We start from the raw sequence: 17,007 nt of genomic DNA, 5'->3' as shown, positions 1-17,007 counted from the left end.
CCTATTGATACAGTGTCCCAAAAGTCTTAGTACATGCAATTTAAAACTATTAAAGCTTTAACTATAACAAGACTATTGGAAGACCCTGTATGTTTATTTTGTGTCTGGATAAAATCAGTATAATTCTTATGGGAACCTTTTCTTCCATCTATTTCCTCTTTTTCTATATCAGTAACTTGTTTAATTCAATCAAGCTGAAGTTCTTTTAATTTCATACTACATTTCTTTTTTTCCCATTTCCACACTTCCTCCAGCTTTGCATTCATTTTTATCTTTGCTCTAACAAAGCAGTGGTTCAATAGCACATGGGCGGCAGCAAAATTCCTTCATAATAAGTTACATGTTCTTTATATTTAATTGTGGGCATGTTGTATTCCACCCTCCTCTACCTCCAAGGAGAATGTAATTCTTTGAGACTGGGGACTGTTTCACTTTTTTTAATCAATCAGTAAGCTCTTCTTAGGCATATACTATGTGCCAGACTCTGTTCTAAGTCTTAGTCTTACAAAGAAAGGCAAAACAGTTCTTGACCTCAAGGAGCTTACATTCCTTTCTTCCTTCCTTCCTTCCTTCCTTCCTTCCTTCCTTCCTTCCTTCCTTCCTTCCTTCCTTCCTTCCTTCCTTCCTTCCTTCCTTCCTTCCTTCCTTCCTTCTTCTCTCTTTTTTCTTGTTTACAACATTCAGTTGCACAAGCTTTTGATTTCCAAATTTTCTCGCCCTCCCTCCACACCTTCCCTCCATGCAATCTGATAGCAGCTCTACATATACATTCACATTAAGCATAGTTTCTCATTAGTCATGTCGCAAAGAAGAATTATAACCAATGGAATGAACCTCGAGAAAGAAGAAACAAAACACAAAATGGAGATGGCAGGTAGTATACTTCGCTCTGCATTCAGACTTTGTAATTCTTTCCATGCGTGTCAATGGCGTTTTTCATCGTGAGTCTTTTGGAGTTGTCTTAGAACTTTGCATTGCTGAAAAGAGCCAAGTCTATCAAAGTTAGTCATTACATAATGTGGCTGGAATTGTTTACAATGTTAGAAGCTTCCATTTCTAATGGAGGAGACAGCATTCAAATAACTGGGCACATCATATATAAGATGAAGGTCATCTGAAAGAAGGTAGGAACAGATGGTGGGGGAAGGGGGGAAGGGGGGAAGGGAGAACTGGGAGGACCAGGAAAGATCTGAAGAAGGTAGGATTTGAGCTGATTCTTGTAGGAAGCCAGAGAAACACAGGGGGAGGTTTTTATCTACAGTGCCTCATGAAATACATCATTGCACATACTTAATAAATGGTTTTGAATTGAATTGTTGGATTGAATTAGTTTAAAAGAATATGACCGCTCAGACTGAAGGTAGATTCAGCATTACATCAAGCATGGTATGTTGTGGGGGGTTGTGCTTTCTCTGTACCAAACAGGGGCTCAAGCATAAGAAAGGGGCACTCCAAGAAGGGGATGGATGAGTGATAAGCCAATTCGTGAAACAGAGATGAGCCCTTAGGAAGTGTGCTCTGTAGGTCTTACAACTCTGTAATGTCTAGGTCCCTGAGACTGCTTCGTAGGGCCATACCTATCAAAATGGTTGCATAGTATTTGCTCATTCTACCTTGCTCAGACTTTGATTTAATGGTATCATGAACTCGATAGAGTTTTATATTTGTAATATTGGTTCATTCTCATGAAAAGATTGGGGATGAAGATACAAGACACACAGCTCCCTTAGACTCTGAAATATTGGCATTCAGGTGTCTCGTTTCCCCAACTCCTCTAAGGGATATGCCAGCATGGAGGAAATGGCCATAGCTGGCCTTGCAAGCCTGGGTCCTACTCCAACTTTTGGCTAATATGTGCTATTTTCACCTTGGCTAGAAAGAAATGATAGCCCATGGAAAGTCCAGAGGTTTTAGTCACACAGTGAGGAAGCTGTCAATCCATGAAAGATCCATGTTTCTTCTCAGTGTGTGCATGAGGAGAGGTGGGGATGGCGCATGAAAGAAAGGAGCCACCACGAATGGCCCCAGTACAGAAAACAAGAGAAGTCCCTGTTGACTCATTCTGCTTGAGATGTATTCTGGGTTGTAATTTGATAGGTGAGCCCTATCCCATGGATGACTATATTCTGGGTCAGAGAGATAGTTCTGTGTGTGTGTGTGTGTGTGTGTGTGTGTGTGTGTGAGTGAGTGTGTTTAAAATAAGTGATATGGATCTTTAGATCAACAATAAGTAAACTGTTTGGAAAAAGATAAATTGGTTTCTTGGAAAGAGGGATGAGATAGGAATGGGAGTTTCTGGTCCATGGGAATTTACACAGAAGAAGAGATAGTCTGCTAAATGCATGGATGTTTGTTAGTCCTACTGTACTAATACTACAGAGTTCTCATTGTCCCGAGCCAGGGAATCTCTCTTTTTTACATACATTCACAACCCTCCTAGCAATGTATTAGAGGTTATAATTTAGTGAGCAGCTGGGAATGCATTGAGCTAAATTGAAAGGAGCAACCACTAAGCTTCTTTGATGGCAAATAACAAAGAGTGAAGGCATGTGGCTAAGACCCTGGGAGAAATGGATTTCCTGTGTAAATCCCAAACTAGACTTTCCGTTCTTTTTCCCCCTGCTTCTCCTGAGTGAGTTGGCCAAGCTGCGTCATTTAGGGTTTATTTTGTTTTATTTTAACCATTAGATAAAAGGTATGGAGAATCAGCATGGCATAGTGGATAGAGAGCTGGCCTTGAAGCCAGCAAGGCCTGAGTTCAGGTCTTGTCTCTGTTACACACTCGAAGTGTGACCTTGGGCAAGTCACCTTCTCAATTCTCTAGGCAATTGTCTTAAGACTAAGTTAACAGAGAAGATGTCAACCTACATTAATTGAGAGAGTTTCCTCATCAATGAAATTGTGGTTCCAGTCTCTATCTTTAGACCAAGAATGCACTACACATAGTTTACATAATCTGCTATTTCAGCCTTCGTGGGGATGATGGATCCAGACAACATGAGATCATATGCCACTGGCTTAGAGGTTAGCACAGCAGTAGGTTTTGGGGGCATCTGAGGACTCTGTATTCTACATATTCAAACTTTGAGATTATCATTTGGAGAGTTCCAAGTTGTACACTAACAGATTACCCTATGGGGTCTCTCCAGGACATAACTATCAAGTAGAACCTCTAGAATGGAGATTCAGAAATAACCTCATTTTTCCAGAAGTCTCCCAGTCTGGATCTAGCTTGCAACAGGAAGCTGTGCTTTAGAAAGATCTCTTTGACAACTGAATGGAAGATAGGCTGCAGTGGAGAGTAGACTTGGGGCCAAGAAAACAACCCCAAAAATAGTCCAGGCGTGATATGATGAGAACTTGAACCACCATATGACAGGAACCTATATAATGGCTAAGATCCATGAGTGGAATCAAAAGGTCTTCCTAGATGGACAGTAGCCATGTGAAATCATCCAATGAAATTTATTGAAAAATAAGCACCAAACAAATTGCTAAGTCATGTGGATTTCTTCCTGCAAACAGATTTGTTTATGGTGGAATTTAGAACTGAGGCATTGCCACCAAACATTATAGAAAGACTATCCTTTAGGAGAGCAAATTTAGAGATCAATGTGGATTATTATCAGCTAGATGACACAATGGATAGAGTGCTGAGCCTGGAGTCCAGAAGATCTGAGTTCAAATCTGGCCTCAAACACTTACTAGCTGTGTGCCCCTGGGCAAGTCACTTAACCATGTTGCCTCAGTTTCCCCATCTGTAAAATGAGCTAGAGAAGGAAATACCAAACTACTCAGGTGTCTTTACCAAGAAAACCCCAAATGGGATCATAAAGAGTCAGGACTAAGACAACTGAACAGCATACAAGATTATTCAAGGATTTGATACCAACTCTGCATCTTATCACCTCTGACTTTAAAAACTTAGTCCCTACCAAATACCCAGCAGTACACAAACTGGTAGTTTGATCTTAGAAGCTATCTTTCATGAACTAATAAATGACAAATCTATGTACTATAAAGGGGGAATTCAGCTATCCTGGAGAACTCACCCAATAGCTCTATTGGAACCCAAGTCATTGTCACAGACCAAAGTACTGCCCACTATGGCTCAGAAACAGCATAAACCTAGAAAAAATTAGGAATAATATTCTTAATAGGTGCTACCATATCAAATTATTAAAATGTTTCCATGCTATATTGAATGAAAAGCTTTAGAAATATAGAGACCCTTCAGAAGACATCAAAATCATATGGGAATAGGATAAGGTACCTGTCCAACGCTGTTGTTCCATCTGCTACTGGAGTTTGACTAAGCTTGCTTGTAGAGAGTCTATAGAGGATGGCCCTCCATGCTAAGACTTCAGGTCACCTACAGAAAACATTTATTTTATCAACATGTGCAGCAGTCCACAGAACGTTACAATTAAAGGAATAATAGTAGGTAGTATAGTAACAAGTTATTACAATAACTTGTTTCTGAACTGTGTTTTGATAGAGAAGTAGATAAGGTGCTGGGCCTCGAATTAGGGAGATCTGAGCTCAAATCTAGCTTTCAACACTTATTAGATGTATCACCTTGGGCAAGTCACTTAACTTATATCTGCCTCAGTTTCTTCCTCTGTAAAATCGAGATAATAGCAGCACCTATCTTATAGGATTGCTGTGATGATCAAGTGAGGTAATGTGTAAAATACTTTGCAAATCTTAGAGAACTTTATAAATGTTAATCAGTCTTCTTATCACTTCTCTCTGAACCTGATTGAAAAAAGATGAGAACGAGATGATAATACTTTAATAGTAGACATCCTCAAATATCTACTCATCAGACAAGACTCATATCTCCAAAGTGTGTGGAATGAAAAGCCTTCCAAGTATACTTACTAGACAAGTGTCAAACCAGATGGAAAAGGACATGATATGTGTTATGGCTGCAGCCCTCTACCGCTCAAGTTGTCCTGAATAGGCTTCTGGTGAGCCTATGAAAGACAAGTTTACATCTGGCATTCTTCTTATTCAGTTGCAAAAGCTGATCAAATGAGGTGACATTCGTGAGATGTTTAGCACAGTGCCTGGCACACAGTCAACACTTGATATAGTACGTGGTATAGTGAATAGAGCACTAGACTTGGAATCAGAAAGACTTGTTCATGAGTTCAAATCCGACCTCAGACCAGTCACTAGCTGCGGGCAAGTCACTTATTCCTGTTTGGATGAGCTGGGGAAGGAAATGACATATCACTCCTGTATCTTTGCCAAGAAAGTCCCAAAATGTTGTCATGGAAAGTCAGACACAACCGTAATGATTGAACAATAATTAATTCTTGTCTCCTACCTTCCATCCTCACCCCCCACCACTCCGGGCATTCAGTCTTATACTCAATCTCTCTATTTCCCAGTATTCCATGGTTACTCCCATCTTACTGGAGAGGGGACGGGAGATTAGCCACCAAAAGAATGAGGGAAAGATGACAAGCATAGATAATGTAGATTTTAGATGCTAGATTCTGGGTAGAAAAAAATTAAATAATTCTTTTGCTTTGGTGATTTGGACCAATCTCAGTTGCAGCGAGCATTTTAACATCAGTGGATAGGAAAAGGTTGAGAATGTCTGTAGATTTCAGGATTATTATAACTTTGTGCTTGTGCCCCAACCTGAAAAGATTTGGCAGTGACAGATGATTCACAAGGTGGGAGAAACAGTCCTTGTGCTGGGTTATCTCAGCATATTATTTGCATTTTCAATGTCTTTGTTGGCTCCCTGTAAAGCAAAATATTGACTATTAAGTTGCTATTTTGGTCTTCCAAGCTTTACCACCTGGTTTTTGTTCTTCCTGCCTTAATGGTGTTATGCCCTCCTATTACAGCTGTCTTGTTGTTCCTTTGACAAGTATCCCCAGCAAACAGAGCTTCAAAATAATGGTTATAATCTTTAACAGCTAACAGCCTGTCATGCTGGCCCAGTGGAAAACCAGGAATATATACTGCACATTTCATTAAACAGATTAAGGGTAGGAAACCTAAAGGAGTCAAGAAGAGATCCCAGTGCCATGTACCAATAAAGAACCTAGAGCCATTTTGTAAAAGCCATACAGATTGTTCTGTTGGGTCATATTGAAAATGATCAATTTCCAAGCAGCATGGAGTGGTGGATAGAGGACCAGCCTTGGACTCAGAAAGTCTTGCATCTGACATATGCTGGCTAGATTGGGGCAAATCACTTAGTCTCTGAGTACACCAGTCAAATCTCTAAGCCTCTAAATAATAGACTTTAGCAATACATATCAATGTTGGTGCATCCCATACCTAGAGTTCTCACATCAATGGAATCATTGGACTCCATTCCTGTCACACAGATCCAGACAATCTGATTTTATTCCAAAAAGGAAAAGTAATTGCATATATCACTAATGAGCTGCTTCCAAGTCTGAAAAACAAAGTTTAACAAATTTCTTATTCCAGTGGGCGCAGGAAACAAGAGAAAATACAGTTTGATTCCAATTGTATTTTAGGATTTTTCAGAGATCATTGATTTTCTTGACTCTTTAGAAAATAAAAGAAGGTCAAATATATGCTAATCTCTGAAGATGCATTTCTAAAAATTCATGCTGGAAGGATGAAGATAAGGCCAGCCTCAAGCAAAATGATTGGTAAAAATTTGTATTTGTCTGATCCATTGCTCCCACTTTGACACACTCTCCAGAGCTTTGTTCGTTTCTTTTTCCTTTGTCATTTATTGAAATTCTCCTGTCTTTTATTTCATTCCCTAAACACTTGACTCTCAGGGTTGGGAGACGACCTGCCAATCTGATGAACTACTAATATATTTTCTCTGCTAATGCATCACACATTAGTTATATAACCCACAGTTCTACTATAGCTAAACCATTGATCTTAGTAGTTAAGAGATTTTCCATAGACATGATATGACGTGAGTTGTCGTTGGGGAGTGGAAGCATGCGTGATGTTGTCACTGTCTCTCTCAGTAACGTTGCTTCAAACTCTAAGTCCATTATCCCATCCCGTCTTATTTCTATTGCAACCCCATTCAGAAACATAACTAAGACAGGTCAATGGGGACCTTGCAGAAGGGTATCCAAATAAAGAGGGCATTTGTACTCCTTTGAGTATAGAAACTTAGCACTGAGTTAGTAAAAAATAATTCATTAGTATAGGATGCTATCAATTGGTACATTACCTTCATCTCCCAACCTCACCTGAGTTGGTAGCCTACCCAGTTGTAGCCTCATATTGTTTCACAATTTCCGCTTATGGAGTATATTGATAATCTGTCTACAAGCACTTACTAAGGTTCATGGTCCCCTGTATATGGAGAGATTTTAGAGAATCCTTGAAACAGGATGGGAAAAATCTTTATATTCGCTAACTTCTAGCAGAAATTTAGGATTTCCATCCATTAAGGGTTGTTTGATTAAAATAATAGACTAAGGAGTCCAGACATTTCACCAGATTGCCAAAGGCGAGCCTACGAGTGTCCGTTTGGCACATGATTCAGTCTTATCTTATGGAGGAGCATACAGATCAGCTGACAAAGTGTTGGTATTTGGTCTACCTCTCCACTTTAATGAAATTGTAAACAACTGTCCCTGTTTATGAGCATTGGAGCTTACTGAAGAAGGCAGCAATGAGTTCCAAATTCATCCTTTAAAAAATTTACAGCACAGTGCACCAAGCCAAGAGAAACCAGTCTCACTCTTAGACTGATGCCCTAAACACATATGAACATGCACACAGGCCCACGTGCATGTGCACACCCATACACCCACACACCCACACACCCACACCCCACACACACACACACACACACTCTACCACCACCACCACAATCATCACCACCATCACCAAGCTAGATCTGTGTTGTTTCAGGAAGGAAGAGACTCCCTGGGGAAGACTCAGGCTCTCTGCAGCTGCCACATTCCAGCACCCACTCCAGGAGTTTCACCACAGACTGCATTCAAGAAGGGGGTTGACAGCTCCCAGCCTGCTCTAGGGAGAGCACAGTTCAGGGAAAGCCCAGACCAATGAGTTCCTTTGGACCTGCAGATATTTGAGCTCAGAAAGAGCAATTTTGGACTTGGAAGGGATAGGTTGGGAAGCTAAAATAAAATTCTGCACATTCAGACCCACTGATGCAATATGATTGCTTTGTTAACCTGCTATAAATGCTGCACTAACCAGAGTTGTTTTACATGATTCTCCAACATTCTTTAATTTTTTCAAGTGGGTCTCATAAAACCAACTTGGGAAAAAGCTTTATCTTGCTTCCATCAAAAGCTCATGTTCAGAGAACACAAATAGTAGAGAATCAATATAGGGTTTATAGATATGATAGCTCATGACCTTCTCATTATCCTAGAGATGCAGTGTGGCATAATGGATCAAATTGTATACTTGCCTTTAAATCCCATTGCCAACAGTAGCCCCATGACCACTGGAGATTCCTTTAACCTCTCTGTGCTTCATCTGGAAAATGAGGTTAATGATACCTAATAGTATCTACCATGATAAGGCCTGGGGGGACCCTATTCCGAGAATGTTCATGAAGTGCTTTACAAACCTTAGAATGCTATATAGATGTCAGCTTGGTTAGGGGAGAAGGGTGGGCAACGGAGGGTAAGGAAGACAATCAGATCTGTGATTTCATCGATATAGGGACTGCCCGTGAAGAAACTCCACCGACCAATATAGACGAACACCTGTTTTGCAACTTAAAGTTGCCTGGTGTATTGAGAGATTTTGTAGCTTGCCCAAGGTCATATGGACACTATCTTAGATCACAGATCTCCATTTGGAAGCCAACCGATCAGAGAGACCCTTCAGTTTCCTGGTATTCTAACCCTAGTTATTGACATTATCTTTGTCTTCTTTTTCATCAGTCTTATTTGAAAAGAATTATATAAATTCAGTGATAAAATATTCTGGCTTTTAGGCAACGAGGTGTGGCTGCTGTGAAGGCATTAGAAACATCTATAAATGAGAAAAATAGAAAATCAAGGAAAAAGAACTGCTTTCTTAAGTAGAAAAGCTCTTTGTCTTAAACAGGTAGAAGTGAGAGGTGCCTACCAGACATGAATGAATTGAAGAAGAACTCCCTTCTTTTGAAATGCTTGCTTGGGAGGTTCATCTTTGGGGAAATGCCCCGTGCAAGCCCCAGCCCTGGATGACTAACTCTGTGGCCAAGGGGCTCTCCCAAGTTGCTTTGACTAAACTGGCCCAGCCATCCCACTTAGGATTCTCTCTCTTTCATGGCGGTGCATCTGGTCACAGAGCACATCCTACCCTTTGCCTTTCTACTTGGCAGGCACTGAATGCAGGTGCTGTTTTCCTGAATCAAAGGACTGTATTTAGCTTTGGGCTTCTGCCGGAAACTTTTAGGGTTAAACGATAATTCAAGGGAAGAATCTCTGTCCTGTGCCACCACTTGCTACATCTATCTGACTGCCTCTCTCTTTTGCTGGGATGAGCTCCACCAACACCTTCGTCATTATTTTCCTTTGGAAAATGTCTCTACCCATTTTCTTTTAGTGAAACAGAAAACATGTCATGAAGGCGAGGGGAATGGTCATGGGGAAAGAAGTCAAGTCTTCTATGCCGCCCCCCCAAACCCCACCCAATATACCACTTTTTCTTTAAAAGAACCACTTCCCTCACTCCAGATGCTTTCATCTCTTTGATACATAAGGGTACACTAAGTTGAATCTATAAACAGAATCCACTAATTAAGAGTAATTGCTTAGGAGATTGGTACAGACTATTCAGAATCAGATGCGTGTTCCTCTCAGATATCCATTAGCAGCTAATAAGATACTGCCGATGTGCCAGTCTGTTTCCTGTTTCCTTCTATTGTACCTTTATTGCCATATATGGACCAATCGGATGTGGTGAACAATAAGTGGATGTCCTTCTGCTCCCTGAGCATTTCTCAAAGGAATGTTTGTTATTAGATTGCTTTCTCTGTTTAGTTTCACATCAGTATGTTAATAAAGAAAACATAGCACTGTGAAGTTTGGAGTTTGTTTTTTTTCTTCTCTGTGTTGTAACCATACTGGTTTATTGCTTCATCTCTTTGCATAGGTAAGAAAATAAGAAATGCAAACATCTCACTGGCAACTTGATCTGTGGATAATGAAACATTCTTCCTCCCACCTCCCCCCCTTAAAAAAGTTCCATCTAAATTTTTTAAGTTGTTATAAATTCAGCATGAAGATCATGTGGCTATATTTGACTGATTTACTCTAGAGTCTTGGCACAAGGCTCTGAATTATTCATGGCTTCCCCATGTGATACCATAAGCCAGGATACCAGAAATTAGATCCGTCATTGGGGTTTAGAAAGTGAAATACTTCAAATACTCCATAGATATCTAGATTGCTGAAAAGTTGTTTTATTTTATTTTATTTTTTTTGGTCCACCCCTCCTCTCTGATTTTGACTTATTCTGCTTTAAAGGAATGTTGAATTTCAGGTCAGAGGACCTTGGTTTGAATGTCAAGTCTTCTCTTTTATGTGACTTTAAGCAAGTCCTTTCTTCGATTTCCTCATCTGTCAAACCAGAATTGGACTAGATGGTTGCCATGTTCTCCTTAAAGTCTAATCTATGTTCCTACAATCTTGTATTTTTCTTGAGAAATCTTAAGAGGGAGAAGTGGAAATGAATTAGCCTATATATAGTGCCAGGTATTGTGCTAAGGGTTTTTTGCAAATATTATCTTATTAGATCCTTACAACTTTATTATCCCCATTTTCCAGTTGAGGAAACTTAGGCAAAAGGAGGTTAAGTGACTTGCCCAGAGTCACATAACTAGTAAGGATCTCCCTGACTCTGAGACTGGGGCTTTAAACACTGCATCACCAGTCACTTTACCCAGCCCAGATAAATCAATGTAATTCAAATCAACAGAATTTTATTAAATATCTACTTTGTGTTAAAGGCCATGGATACAAATACAAACACACACAGAGATTCCTGCTCTCAGAGAACTTATGTTCTTTTGAGAATTTATGGGAGAAGGAAAATGGAGATTGTTTAGAGATAAGAAAATGCTAAATAGATACAAAATAATTGGGAGGGTGGGAGGCAAAATGAGTATTAACAGCTGAGGGGAATACAGAAGGCTTCTTGGAGGAGGTGACATTTGACCTGGACCTGAGAAGGAATCAGGGATTTTAGGAGAGAGAAGTTAGGAGGAGGAAGAAGACCATTCTAGGGTTGGAGGCTGACATGGGCAAAGGTAGGAGAAACCTTCCAATCAGAGTGTTGACTAACTGCTCTGCCCAGAACATAGCATCTATGAAGATGAGTCAGTTAGGAAAGATAGGTTGGAGCCAAATTTTGAAGAACTTTAAGTGCTTTATTCATTTTGAAATTGATTCAATAAATGACATAATTAGTGGGGGTGATTATAATTGGTCCTTTGTGCTCTGTACATGTCCAAAGTAGTTTTGTTTTGAAATACCAATGAGACAACTACAGATATGTGATTCTGACTTTCTTTTCATGAACGCAGGAACTAGAAGACAGATGCCATACAATACAGTTTATTAAGTCAACATAAACACTGCCCCCAGAAAAAGTAAACATTTCATTCTGTACAGCAGAACTCAGGAAAGCCACTTCTTACAGTATCACTGTAGCTCCATATGTTAAACAAATATGAGGGACTTCCATGGCCAAACCCACACATGCAGCAGAGAGACAGTATCTTGGCAGCAGGGTTTTTGTATATGTATATTAAGATAATTTAAATTGATGCTTAGGGCTTTAACACATTGACCCATGAACTCATCAGATTTCAGAAGCTAAGCAAGGGTAGGAGGAACTAAGAGTTGAATGGGACTTCCTTTGAAAATCCAAAGCCCTTTTGGAATAAACATGAGTTTGGAGACAGGAGTTTTCCACCGGCATTATATCCAATGTCTATAAATGTACTCAAGTCTCCCTAACCCTCAAAAACCTGAGTTTGATCCTACCATCCCCTTTAGTTGGTTCTATATTTTCTCTTTTCTACCCTTTTGTGATACTGCTTTCCTGGTTTTTCCTGTTTGATTACTTCTTTGACTGTCCTTTACTGGTTCTTCCTTCATGTCGTGCCCATTAACTTTTTCTGTTTTCCAGTACTCTTTTAGGGCCTTCTCTTTTTACTCTGTTCTGTCTCACTTGGTAATTTCATCCAGTTCAATGATCATGTCTAAATAAATGATTCCAAGATCTACACATCTATCCCTAATCTCTCTATTCTGAGGTTCAATTCTGTTGGCTCTTTATTGACATCCTAAATTGGAACCCCTTTAATCTGTAAAATTCAGTGTGTCTAAAGTAGAACTTATTTTGGATCCCCCAAATCTCTCCTGTCTTCACAATTTCCCTATTACTGTAACACACATTATTTCTCAATAACCCAAGCTTGCCACCTTAATGTCATCCTCAAATCTTTTCTCCACATTGCCAGTCTGTTGTCAAATCTTGTCATCTCTACCATCACAAGAGCTCTCATATACATCTCCACTCACGCAGTCACCAACCACCCGGTGCAGGATGTCATCTTCTGATCTTTCAGATTTCAATTCATCCCAATCCATCCTCCATCCAGCTGCCAAAGTGATGTTCTAAAGCATAGTCACCCCACTACTCCAGTAGCTTGCTATTGCTTCTAGAATCAAATATAAAGTTCTCTGTTTGGCATTTAAACTTTTCTTCCACCTAACCCCTTACCCTTTGCTTCCTTCTTCATACTTCCATCTAGTGAGACAACTGTAATTTCTTGAACATGATATTCTATCTCCCATGTCCATACTCTTGCCCAGGCTGTGCCTACTTCCTGGAGTGCATTACTCCCTCATCTCTACCTCCTGACTTCCCTGGACTTTTTCAAGGTTTGGCTTAAATCTGACTTTCTCTAGAAGATTTTTCTCGATACTAACCCTCCCACCCTCAGCCCCCAATTGCTAATGCCTTCTCCTTTAAGATTACTTTCTATGTACTCTGTAAATATCTTGTATGTAAGTAGGTATTTACATGTTTTCTACCTCATATGAATGTAAGACCCTTTAGAGTGGTGTTGTTCAGTCGTTTCAGTCACATCTGCTTCTCTGTGACCCCATTTGGGGTTTTTTTTCTGGCAAAGATACTGGAGTAGTTTGTCATTTCCTTCTCCAGCTTATTTTATAGATGAGGAAACTGAGGCAAACAGGGTTACATGCCCACGATCACACATCTAGGAAGTGACTGAGACCAGATTTGAAAACAGGAAGATGTCTTCCACCTCCAGGCTGGGCACTCTATCAATTGTATTAACTAGCTGCCTGATAGCATAGGGATTGCTTTTATCTTTTGTTGGCTTCCCAGTACTAAACGCAATGCACATTTAATAAAGTTTGTGTAGTGACAAAGCAGCAAGATATCTGGTGGCTCCTGGGAAATGCGTCCAGAAAAGTATAGAAGCGATGATAGATTTAGGTCTACAAGAGGCCTTCGAAGTCATTGAGTCTAATCCCTTAGTTTTACAGTTGAGGAAACAGGCCCAGAGAGATTGTGACTTCCCAAGATTGCAACACTAATAAGTGTCTAAGAAATATAATTCCAAAGTTCTTAATTTCTCATTATATTCTAGCCATTGGTCTTTAATCCAGCGCAAGCATAGAAACTTAACCTGGGGTCTGTGAATTTATTGTTTTTAATTATCTTAACTGTATTTCAATATAAAAAAATTCCTTTGTAATTCTGTGTGTTTTATTTTTGTGAATTTAAAAACATGATTCTGAGATGTGGTAAATAGGCTTCACCACATTGAATAAAAAGAGTCAATGACACGCAGAAAAATTAGGAATCTCTTCTCCAGAGACCAGGTTAATATAAACTTGGCGTTCTTTGATTTGATCCTACAAGCACTAAGCACCTCAATATTTTAGGTACTGGGGATACAAAGTCAACATCCCTGCCCTCAGGGAGTTCACCTTCTGCAAAGAGAACAGAGCATGTCAACTGAGAAGTAAATTCATAGAAAATAATTTCAAGAAGGTTAACAATTCATAGGGGTAGGAAATAGCTATTGGGGATGATGACGTAAGGATAGTTCTCAATTGCTTTCCAGGAAATTTGGACCAATTTATGGACCCACCAGCAGAACATCAGTGTATCTGCCTTTTGACTACCCTTCCAACATTGACTATTCCCATTTTTGGTCATCTTTGAAAATTTCCTGGCTATGAGATAAAAGCTTTGGATTGTTTTGATGTTTAATTCTTTCATTATTAGTGTTTTGGGGGGGAATCGTCATTACAATTGCCCGTATATAATCTTTTAATGGAAAATTGTGTTTATAGCTATATTTATATGCATTTATTTATTGGATTTTAGACTCTTGTTGAAAATATTTAATACAAAGGTTTTCTCCCCAATTTACCACTTACCTTCACATTGTAGCTGTGTTGATTTTATTTGTGCAAATGGTGAGAAAGTTCTTGGCTGAAGGAATCCAGAGAGGTTTTGATAGAAGAGGTGGTATACGATTTATTCCTTGAAAGATTTCAAAAGGCAGAGGTAACAAAGAGACAGATTAAGCAACATGAACAAAGGGAAAATATAAGGCATACACAAAGAGAATTGGCATATTAGTTGCTAGTGGTGTGTGAGAATTATTCATAGATGCGTGGCAGCTAAATAGTACAATGGATTAAGTGTTGGACCTGGAGTCAGAAAGATTCCTCTTCCCGAGTTCAACTCTAGCTTCAGATATGTACTAGCTGTGTGAGTCTGGGCAAGTTACTTCACCCTGTTTGCCTCAGTTTCCTCAGCTATAAAATGAACGGAGGAAGGAAATAGCAAATCACTCCAGTTTTTTGCCAAGAAAACCCCAAATGCTGTTACAGAGTTGGACACAACTGAAAATGACCGAACAACATTCACACATGTAGCCAAAACATTTTGTAGATATAGGAAATAATCTTTGATTCACATTTTCCATCAAAAGATAAAGAAAAGAGGTAATCCATAAGTTATATAGGAAGAACTGGTGGATTTCATTCGTAAGCCATTCTGAGAAATGAGACGAGTGTTTTTGGACGGAAGAGGACCAAGTGTTGGCCTAATTTTCTTTTTGTTGTCATTGTTGACCTGATTTTCAGGAAAAGAAGGAAAAAAAGATCACAAGCTAGCTTATCTGGCAGAATTCTAGAAGAGTCTCCAAAAAATAGTTTGCAAATATCCAGGAAAAGAAATACTCCCAAAGAACTGGAGTTATTTCATCGATCAAGTCTTTCAATTGCTGCTTTTCTAACGTTGTTGTAATAATATGCATCGTTCTCCTGACTCTGTTCAGGTCCCCCAGCATCACTTCTTCCACGTGCCGGAGAAGTGATGAACTAAATATGCAGAATGAGGCAGTTATTTTTGGATGTGGCCAATATGGGAATTTGTTTTGCTTGACTACACATATTTGTTACAAGGGTTTTCTTTTTCTTTTTTCCCCCAGTGGAGAGATGGGATGAGAAAATGAATGCATGCTTGCTAACATTTTTAAAATGTTAAATTTGAAAAATAGGAAGGATAGATTCAGGGATACGAAAAGAACACATCATCCCAAGCTAGCCTCATTTTTTAGAACAACTAGGCAAGTAAATAAATGTCATTGGTATAATTTACCTATTTTTTTACAATTTACAACAGGAAGAGATGCGTTCTAGATGATAATGTATTGAGGTGCATTCAAAATCGGGTGGCAAAGGTGACAAAGGATAAAAGTGGTCAGCACTGGAAAGATGGTGGAAGGACGAGAACACGAATTCAGTACTGGTGAAGCTGTGAATTGGTCCCACCATTCTAGAAAGCAGTTTGGGAGAAAAGAATTCAGAATGTGAAGAAAGTGATTAAAACATTCATACCCTTTGACCTAGACTTCTACTGATAGAAAGATAAAAAAAAATTTTAGTGTCCATATAGGACAAAAATTTATAATCACACATTTTGTGAAGCAAAGATGTGGATTAAAGTAGATACCCATCTACTGGAGAATGGCTTTACAAAATTGTGGTTGAGAGATGTAATATTATTGTGCTATAAGAAACAATTCTAGGTTGTACAGAGCATCTAGGTGGTGTGTGGATAGATTGCTGAGCCTGGAATCGGGAAGACCTCAGTTGAAATCTAGCCTTGGACACTTACTAGCTGCGCGATGTCATTTAACACTCTTTGCCTTAATTTCCTCATCTGTAAAATGAACTAGAGAAGGAAATGGCAAACTATTCCAGGACGTTTACCATGAAAGCCCCAAATGGGGTCTTGAAGAGTCAGGCATGACTGAACAGGAACACTAAGAAACAATGTAACAAGTTCAGAGTAGCACAGAAAGATATCAACTGATACACAATAAAATAATCAGAACCAAGGAAACAACGTATACCATGACTCCAACAAGGTGAACACCAACGATACCAACAAAGCTGCTGAAACTGAATGTTGTGAAATTATAATGACTGAGATTTACTCCATGAAAAAACATCTTCTCCAACTTCTTTGCCAAGGTGGAAGACTATGGGTGTGGAACATAGTATGTGTCTGACTTCATTGATATGTGGAGAGTGTTGCTGACTTCTTTCCCTTTTTTTAATTCTTTATTATAATGGCTAAGGAGAGAGATAGAGTAGAAAATATAGGTGATATAAAAAGATATTAAACATTTTTTTACAAAGATTAATATCTCAATGCCAGTTTGGAGAGAAATTTCTCAGGGAATCAGTCCTTGTCCCTATACTGTTTTAAAATATTGTATGAATAACTCAAGTGAAGTCTGACATACCTATCAATTTTGCAACTAACACAGAGCTGAGAAGAAAGCTAATATATTAAATGAAAGACTAAAGTCCAAAAAAGATCTTGAAAGGATACGATGATAGGTTGGCTCTAATACGAATATTGTTCATAGAGCTAAATACAAAGTCCAACACTTAGGTTCAAACAATAAATTTCACAAGTGTGACATATGGCAAGCAC

At 39.1% G+C, this 17,007-nt stretch overlaps 1 long non-coding RNA gene across 1 annotated transcript; it reads right to left on the bottom strand.

Moving 5' to 3' along the window:
- Positions 1 to 4,052: 4,052 nt before the first annotated feature.
- Positions 4,053 to 14,534, bottom strand: LOC140531103 (uncharacterized). Its single transcript, XR_011976277.1, has 3 exons — positions 14,430 to 14,534; positions 4,274 to 4,372; positions 4,053 to 4,128 (listed from the first exon to the last, which is right to left on the bottom strand). It is a non-coding gene; the product is annotated as an uncharacterized lncRNA (long non-coding RNA).
- Between the last annotated feature and the right edge of the window lie 2,473 nt (positions 14,535 to 17,007).

Source organism: Notamacropus eugenii, chromosome 3, assembly GCF_028372415.1.
Source record: "Notamacropus eugenii isolate mMacEug1 chromosome 3, mMacEug1.pri_v2, whole genome shotgun sequence".
NCBI classification, from domain to species: domain Eukaryota; kingdom Metazoa; phylum Chordata; class Mammalia; order Diprotodontia; family Macropodidae; genus Notamacropus; species Notamacropus eugenii.
This window is presented reverse-complemented; position numbering and strand designations above follow the sequence as displayed.